This window comes from Echinops telfairi, unplaced genomic scaffold, assembly GCF_000313985.2.
Source record: "Echinops telfairi isolate 266 unplaced genomic scaffold, ASM31398v2 ScPeMD7_7401;HRSCAF=8416, whole genome shotgun sequence".
In the NCBI taxonomy this organism is placed as follows: Eukaryota; Metazoa; Chordata; class Mammalia; order Afrosoricida; family Tenrecidae; genus Echinops; species Echinops telfairi.
This window is the reverse complement of record NW_022111301.1, coordinates 2835841-2845116: the sequence shown is the minus strand read 5'-3', so window position 1 is coordinate 2845116 and position 9276 is coordinate 2835841. Positions and strand designations below refer to the sequence as shown.

Sequence of the window (9276 nt, the reverse complement as noted above, 5' to 3'; positions counted from 1 at the left end):
GTTAATCATTTAAGATTTAAGGTTAACACATTTTCTGTTGTAAAATTTTATTTTGTAAGAATTAATACCAAAGTAGTCTCAATGAGTTGGAATGTCCCAAAAGTCCACCTCTTGCGACATTATTTTCTGCACCATTTCCCCTCTTCCTTAAATATATGCCCTCATGTTTCTAGGTTCTGTGAATCACTGCAATGTCCCACAAAACTCAAAATGATTTGTGGGAATGTCTCACATGGTGGTGAGTGTGTGTGGTTCAGAACAAAGTCCAAAGGTTAGGAAAGGTTAGGCAAGTTGCTCGGTCCAAGATGCACTTCACTCCTCACTCTTGCCAGTGCTTAGATCACACCCCTGCCTTCTCAGGAAGCTCATTTTACATGCAGCAGCATGGCATTACGGTGAATCCTGTTCACAATTACTATTAGGTGAATCCTATGAGTATCATCCTCTATCCTCTTACCAAGCTCATGCAGGGATAGATTATTTAGTCAGAATTACATTGTGCAATTAAATTTTACCCCAATGTAATAATCAATTTTCCACCCTGGGCTTTATTTTATCTATGCATATATTACCTAGGCTTCTGGCAAGATGTTTCCAGTAAGCGTTGGCCTCCTACCAAACTCAATCAGCCAGGCTGTTTTCCCAGGTCACTCCAGAAAGAGTTTTTTTCTCCCCTCAGCTGTAGCATATGATTTCTTGCATCCATCACAATAAATAGTGACTAAGATAAGCACTAAACCCAAAGTGTGGGCCAACTCATACCTTTTCCTAAGGCCAGGACTCAATCTCCTCCCTTTCCTGTTTGTTTAGCAGATAATATGGGACCATAACTACAGGCATATGAAATTCAGAATTCTTCTATATCACATAAGGAATTATGACTGGAAGGGCCATATTAATTAAGTATAATTCAATTGCCAATTCCCTTTTATGAGCATGACTTAATTTTTAAAATCTGTTATCATCAAGCAGATTCTGGCTCATGGTTATCCTATAGTACCCTGTAGCTCTACCTAGCAGGGTTCCCACTATTATACTCTATATGGAAGCAGATTGCTATATCTTCCTCCTGTCAATGTCTGAGGAATTAGAAGCCCAGGAATTTTTGCTTACTTGATTCGTGCTTTAACTATTGACCCACTTAAGAACAAGAACCACAACAGCAACAAAAACATTCAGTGCCATCTACCTAATTACAATTCATAATGACTCTACGGGGAGAGGAGAACTGCCCCTTAGGGTTTCTCAGGCTGCAAATTGTATGCGTGGATGTGCAGACTTTCATCTCTCTCTAGGAATGATTGGTGCCTTCAAACTACTGATCTTTCGGTTAGCAGCTTGATGCATAATCTACTATACCGTGAGATAAATTGCTTCTTTGACAACTTTTAATCTAGAAACATACGTGTTTTTTCAAAACCATTTTACCAGGAATTAATACAGATATATCATTCGATAGTTTGACAACATCAAGCAGTATTGTACAAGTGCTACCACAAATCATTTCAAAACATTCTTTTCCTTCTTGAACTCCATGAGATCAGCTGCCTTTTAACCCTGCCCCTTTTGTGTCCCACAAAAACCCTTATTCTACTTGCTGTCCTTATACCTTTATCAATCCTGGGTTTCATATCCTGAAAAACAGAACAACATACAACACAAATTCTAGAGTGTGGCCCCCAGTGACATAACACATTTGAGATAAACCCCAATACGAACAAAAACAAGACAAAAAATACAGAACATGCTGAAAACCAGATCAGGCCTAATGTGCATCAGTTGACAAGGTTTTAACTGTTCAAGTCAGGTTTGTCATTTCAAGCTACTATAGTCATCTCTCCATTATACTTTGTTTGCTAACCACTTTCCTCCCATCCCTGTATTATGAATAGATGGAAATCACCAGGGGCTTATTTCCCATGAAGATCCCACAAATATATGTTGAGCTTCCACTGTCATCCATAGCCTTCTGCACAGCAGATTCTCATAATTTAGGCTTGGATACTATTCCCTCCTTTGACTTTGGATTACATAATTCACAGTCCTTTGGTCACTAATGTTGGTGTGCTTCTTCCATATTGACTTAGGACCAGTAGACATCTCAGTTAGATGGCTGCTTGTTTGGAAACAAGCATTTATCTAAGTGTACACTGGGAACATATATAAGAGTTGATGGTTATCATTGATAACATTTCTTTAAAATATATATTGCTGATATTTTTTAGGAACTTGTGTTATTCTGGGCAGACTAGAGAAACAAATCCATAGACACTCATATGTCTATAAGAAAGACATGAGTAATTATATACAAGAGTAATTGAATATTGAGAAAACATCCCAGCCCAGTCCAGATCAAGTCCATAAGTCTGATATTAGCCCACATATACGATACCACTCTACAAAGTCCTCTTCAGACTTTCAAAGCACATGCAGTAATGCTGAATGCAGGAAGAACACAGCCCAGTGGGTGGGAAGTCTTGTGGATCCAGTGGCATTGTAAGCATTTCGGCACTGGCAGGTGTCTCCACATGGCTCCTGCTGCTCCCAGGTTTCTGGCTGCATCAGGGTAGCTTCATGTGGTTTGTCAACAAGAATGTCTCACAGGGACTGAGCGAGTGTCTTGCCTCCAGCAAGCTGTTTATCTACTTAGCGCCTCCAAATGAGGTCATCAAGCTGTGAACTAATTGACAGGTAAACACCACCCCTTCACTCTTAAGTCTCAAATTACCAGCAGATTATGTAACTACCACAGGGTTTCTACAATTCATTCTGACTCCTCATGGATACATGCACCAAAAAATGAAACAATACCTGGTCCTATACCATCCTCACAATTATTGTCATATTTGAGCTAATTTTGCATCCACTGTGTAATCTTTCCCCTTGAGGGTCTTCCTCATTTTCCTTGACCTACTCTTTCAAGAATGATGTCTTTCTCTAGGGCTTTGCTCCTCCTGATAACATGCCCAAAGTGTGTGGTAGTAGGATGATTTTGTGTCCACTCATGGTGAGGGGTGGAATTAAAACAGTCAGTCAAGTCACAGCCTGATGACCCTTCCTTGATGCCCCATGCTTTTTGGTATAAGAATGTGGATGCTGGTAACTGCTTTCTCTGCCACTCTGTATCCTGGCTTGCTGTGACTCTGCTGCCAACTATGAAAGCAGTTGGTACCCTGCCAGGTTGCCACCAACTTTGGATCCACACAATTCTGTACCACAGGCCTGTGATCTTTCCGTTTCAAGGTTCACTATTCTGCATCACCAGCATGGGCTTTCTGAGTCTGAAGAGGGATTTATGGGCTAGCATTGGACTTAGGGACTTGCGTTGCGTTGGGCTGGAATGCTTTCTGAGTATATAAATCCTTCTTGATATAAAGCTCTTTCTTTACACATACATGAAAGTCACATGATTTGTTTCCTTAAACAAACAACCTAACACATTAGAGTAGCAGCAGAGTGGGGTGCTAGAGAAATAAATTATGAAGCTAGAGAGTGGAGCTTTATCTGACCTCTGCCTTATGGCCGTTGGATGGAATTGGATTTTCCTTTTAGGATCACTGGAGTCAGATATGGCTATGTGGTTTAATTAGTTGTTATCAAGAAAGGGCATGAGAAGTGAAACTTTTGATTCTTAGAAGGTCCATTAGGATTCTGGAGTCGGTAATATCTTGGTTCTTGGCTTCATACAATGAAAGAATTCACGCCAAATTCTGTTTTATAGTCCAAGTGGGTTTTTATGATGGGCAGGACAAGTTTCAGGTTTTACAGTCTCAAAGGGGTTCACAACTGGACCTGAACAACCACGTGGCAAAGAGAATCCATGCATGCAGCTTGTGGGGCATCTTGGGAAACCTGAAGCCCAAGAACTCTAGAGGCTGAGAGCATGTGGTCCAAAAGGCTGTGGGCCCCATGTAGGCCTGGAGCGGGGACATGTGTACCTGTGAAACAGAGGGAGACCATCCCCCTCTACCTGCTTCTGACCAGGAGCAGGGTAAGAGAGTGCTTCCCAGAGTATGCTCCCTGCCTTTATTCTAGCCCACCCACTGGCTGGGGGAAGGTGTAGTTGATGGTATTGATTGACTGCAGTGGCTGAACTAAGTGATGTCGTGAGCCTGGGCCTAGTTTGGCCCTCCAAGGTGTACCTACCTCCCTCATGACTCAGGGGCTTGAATATGAACATGCTCAGTTTGGGTTCTTCATAGCCATCTAGTGGTTGCCTGATTTCTTTCCAATTGGGGCCAGGGGGGGGCTTTGCAGGCCTGAGAAGGACAACCCCTGTCCCTAAGCTAGCTACCTAATAGGTCTACAAGTTTTCCCTAAAATGGAGACAATGAAAATAATAGGTGTTAAATTGTAGCTCAAGGGACAAAGATGTCTCTTGAATCATTCTGAGGCAAAAGCGATGCTGCTTAGTAAAGATGGCTGATAGAAAAGCTGGTCCTGATTTGGTCTTATAAGGCAGGGGGCTGTGGCCCTATTGCATACAAATGGGATCATTCAGATCAGGAAGGATTGAATTTGACCATTTTAAGAACTGTGTTTAGGATCTGGCTCTGCTAGGTTATATTGATTTCTTCTATCTATTGTTATTGATACGTGTGGTAGAAATGATTAGTGGAAGTATGATTAGAAAGAATTTGGAAGTCTACTGCCTTCAGCCTTTACATTGGAAAGTTAAATGGGTATTAGAAATTGCTTGCAAAGGAGGCTTAGAAAACGTAAGCTGTTGGAATGTCAGAACATTAGTATCAGAAAAGACTTGTCACTAGAACTGGTGAGAGGCTTAAAAACATAAAACTAGAAAGGCAGCTTTGACTTTTCAAATCTTGAACAAACAGTGTTTCTCTTGGCCAGAACAATCTAGTCTCATGGATGAACTCTCTTCTCTAGGACTGAATGCTCAAGGAAGCCTGTGAGCAGCCTGGCGAGGTGAACACCTGAATTCACTTGGCTGAGTCTGGCCACTGACACTAATCGGTTTACAGAGACCAGAGAAGAGATGAGATTAGACTTACTCATCTGAATTTTTTTCCCTTTTTTTATTTGATCATTTTATTGGGGGCTCGTATAACTCTTATCACAATCCATCCATCCATCCATTGTGTCAAGCACATTTGTACATTTGTTGCCATCATCATTCTCAAAACATTTGCTTTCTACTTGAGCCCTTGGTTTCAGTTCATTTTCCCCTCTCTCCCCACTCCTTCCTCCCTCATGAACCCTTGATAATTTATAAATTATTATTACTTTGTCATGTCTTACACTGTCCATCGCCTCCCTTCACCCACTTTTCTGTTGTCCACCTCACAAGGAGGGGATTATATGTAGATCCTTGTAATCCGTTCCCCCTTTCCACCCGACCTTCCCTCCACCCTCCCAGTATCGCCACTCTCACGACTGCTCCTGAAGGGATCATCTTTCCTGGATTCCCTGTGTTTCCACTTCCTATCTGTACCACTGTACATCCTCTGGTCTAGCCAGATGTGTAAGGTAGAAATGGGATCATGATGGGGGTGGGGTGGGGAAGAAGCATTTAAGAACTAGAGGAAAATTGTATGTTTCATCATTGCTACACTGCAACCTGACTGGTTCATCTCCTTCCCACGACCCTTCTGTAAGGGGATGTCCACTTGCCTACAGATGGGTCTTGGGTTCCCAAACTGCACTCTCCTCATTCACAATGATTTGATGTTTTTGTTCTTTGATACCTGATCCCTTTGACACCTATGGCATGACCAGCCCAAAGGAACTAGAGTTGTTGAGAGTTTGTGAAGGAGTCAGTGGTGTTGAAACAGCCCAGAAGTGAGGTGGCCCATACTGAGGTCATCAGAACTCAACCGTGGGCATTGATGCACTTTGCCTGGTGTTGACTTGTTGGATGACCTTCCCTGTTTGACTTTGCTTAATGATGAAGACCCACAAGTTTTCAAATGGAATAAAGATTCTTCACTTAAAAGAACATGCTTATCTCCACAGAATACTGGGTTGATAGAAAGGACTATTTTAGAAATTGGATGTCCAAAATGGTGGAGATAAAAGCATGAAGTGGCTGGCCTAAAAACTTCTGTGGGTGGGGTGAGATGTTGATAGGATTATAGGATTCAGGTGTAGGTCTTCTCAAAACTAAAATGGTTAGGCATAGAATATTTTTGTTACATTCACTTGAAAGAGATATGGCCAGAGTGCTACTTAGAGGAAAGGGCAGCAAGACATTGAGTATGTGCCTATTGAATTTTGATAACCCCTCAAAAAATGATTTGATGCCCTGGACACTATTGACAGAGACCTTACACCCTGTGGGAAGACATCAAGAACATCATATATGAAGAAAGCAAAAGGATCATTATAAAGATGAGAAAGATAGAAAAGACTAAAGTATGTGTCAGAGGAATCACTGAAAATTGCTCTTAATCATAGAGTGGCTAAGGCTGAAGGAAGAAATGACTAAGTGTGTTAGTCTTGGTTGGCTAGAAAAACAAGTTAACTGACACTCATAGATGTGTAAGTGAGAACTTTATATCAAGAAGTAATTATGCATCAATAAACATCCCAGCCCAGTCCATGCATTATGTTTGGAAGAATGCTTATTAACAACCAGCAATATACTGAAGACACAACCTTGCTTTTGGAAGGTGAGGAGGACTTGAAGCATTTTCTGATAAAAGTCAAGGACTGCAGCCTTCAGTACTGATTATCATTCAATGTAAAGAGAAGTAAAAGCCTCAAAACTGGACCAATAGTTATCATCATCATAAACAGAGAAAAGATTGACGTTGTCAAGGACTCTGAAGGGTGGATCCACAATTACTCCTCATGGAAGCGTCAGTCAAGAGCTCCTAGCACACACTGCTTGGGTAAATCTGCTTCAAATAATTCTTTGAAATGTTGGAAAGCGAGGATGTTCCTTTGTTGGCTATGGTGCCCCTGACCCAACCTGCTGTCTTTTCAGTAGCCGCATATACATTTGAAAGTGATACCATGAATTATGAAGACCAAAGCAGAATCAATAAACTTGCATTATGGTGCTGATGAAGAATATTAAAATTATCATGGACTCCCCAAAAAACCAACAAATCTGTCCTGAGAGAAATATAGCCAGAATTCTCCTTGGAGGCAGTTGATGGGACTTTGTCTCATGTACTTTGAACCTGTGGTCAGGAGACACCAGTCCCTGGAGAAGGGCATCGAGCGCAGTAGAGGAGAGGGGCGTGGGAAAAGTGGAAGGCGGTGGACAAAGTGGCTGCAACAATGTGCTCAAACAAAATAACAATGGTGAGGACGGCACAGGACCAAACAGCACTCATTTTGTTGTGTATACAGGCTTTATGAGTCAAAACGGAATCGATGGCACCTTACAATGTCTGTGGAGAAAAAAAAAAGATACTTTCTGACCTAAAGATAACTTCTTTCTAGCATTATTGTAAAGCTGGTTCAGGAAAATAGGTGACCTCAAAGGAGTAAATGAGATAGAGTTTATATGATATCCCTGAATAATTATATTAATATTACCTCAATCTATTCCCTTATTCAAAGTGCTAATCCCCTACCTGGGAGGAATTCTGTAAAGACAAATTTAAAGCTTTCCTAATTTTAAGGTTTGTTATTGCCTGTAATGGATCAAATGAAAATTGGATTGCTAAATTTCTTTTGGAGAAAAAGATTAGTTGAGATTTTATTTCATTGTATTATTATTATTATTATTATTAGGACTTCTTCAAAATAAACCTAAACAAATTTAATAGTAGGAGAATTAGGGTGATAAAATATTTAGAAAAATGTTTTCCTTTTAGAATTTAGGGCATATATTTGATAAATAAAGAGTAAAATGATAAATCGACATTAACTATGCAGTGAACTGAACACTGGGAAACTAAATTTCCAAGTAGTTCTATGGAATACTAATAATTTATAATCACTCACTAAAGAGAATCAAGACTATGTCTATTTTTGTAGACACATCTTTTTCATATGAAAGGTGGACAAGAACTGAAATGTTGGTTAAAGAATCAAAATTTAACTAAATCCATGTTAGTAGATATTATTATCTACTTATATGAGAGATAGCCCCCCAAACCAGAAAAAAGCTCTGCTGGGTGGAGCTTTTATAGTACGCATTTTTCCCACTAGATAAGCACCAGGCAGCTTTCCCCAAGTTAGTGCACTCAGTGGCATTGCCTGGGAAGGTTCTCTCTTGTCACAGTGAATTTTTTTGTAAAGCAGTTTCACTTGAACCTCGTTTTTTTGGTGATGGCCAATTTAAGAGAACAGCCTTTGGTTGGGAAATTTTATTTCCTGCTCAGGAAAAATGCTGCAATGTTGAACACAGCTTACAAGGGCATTGCTATGGGGGAACGCTCAAGTGTACAAGTGGGTTTCTCACTTCATAAAAAGGGGAAATGTCAATTGATGACAAACCTCATTCTGGACACCAACCAACTTCCCAAAAGGACAAAAATGTCAACAAAATCCTTGCACTTGTGCTCAAAAACTTACGACGGAGTATTGAAGAGATGGGGAAGTTACCTGGATTATCTTGGAGTTTGGTTCATCAATTTCTTTTTTTTTTTTTTACAGGGAAGAGCATGAATGTAGTCCCCCACTACCACAAATTATGCAGTTGAGTTTCCCACATTTGCGGAAATTGCAGGGGTCAGCACACCCACAGTGGAATGGGTGAGCCTCGCCCTGGGAAAACCACCTTCCTGATCATGGTGTCTCCCTGCCAGGTAAGTATGGTTCATCAAATTTTAACAGAAGATTTGAGAATGAGAAAGGTTGCTGCAAGATTGTGCCTCGGGTTCTGGCTGACCAGGAAAAAGAGCCACAAGTGGAAACATGCCATGCTTTGAAAGAACACCTCTGAAGCAACCCAGACATTTCCCCCAAGGTCATTACTGTTGACTTGACATGGTACTATTCTTATGAGGCTGAGAGCAGACATCAACCAAGCCAGTGGAAGACATCATGGTCACCTCACTCCCCAAAAGCTCATCAAGTGAAATCAAAGATCAAGACGTTGCTCATTTGTTTTTTTATGTGAGGGCGATAGTGCATTTGGAGTTTGTTCTACCAGGTCAGAGTGCTAATCAAGCTTTCTATTTAGAGGTTCTGAAGAGATTGTGTACCATTGTGCAACAAAAAAAGGCCTGACGTGTAGCAGACAGGGTTTTGTGACCACGACAATGCACCTGCTCATGCAAGCATCTCAGTGCACCAGTTTTTGGCACAAAACAGCATGCTTCTCTTGCCTCACTCACCTTACTTGCCTGACCTCAC

The 9276-nt window shown here is 40.9% G+C and overlaps 1 non-coding gene across 1 annotated transcript; it reads right to left on the bottom strand.

The window, feature by feature from the left end:
- Window positions 1-8571: 8571 nt before the first annotated feature.
- Window positions 8572-8734, bottom strand: LOC115871757. The gene has a single exon (XR_004047464.1). It is a non-coding gene; the product is annotated as a U1 spliceosomal RNA (small nuclear RNA).
- Window positions 8735-9276: the final 542 nt, after the last annotated feature.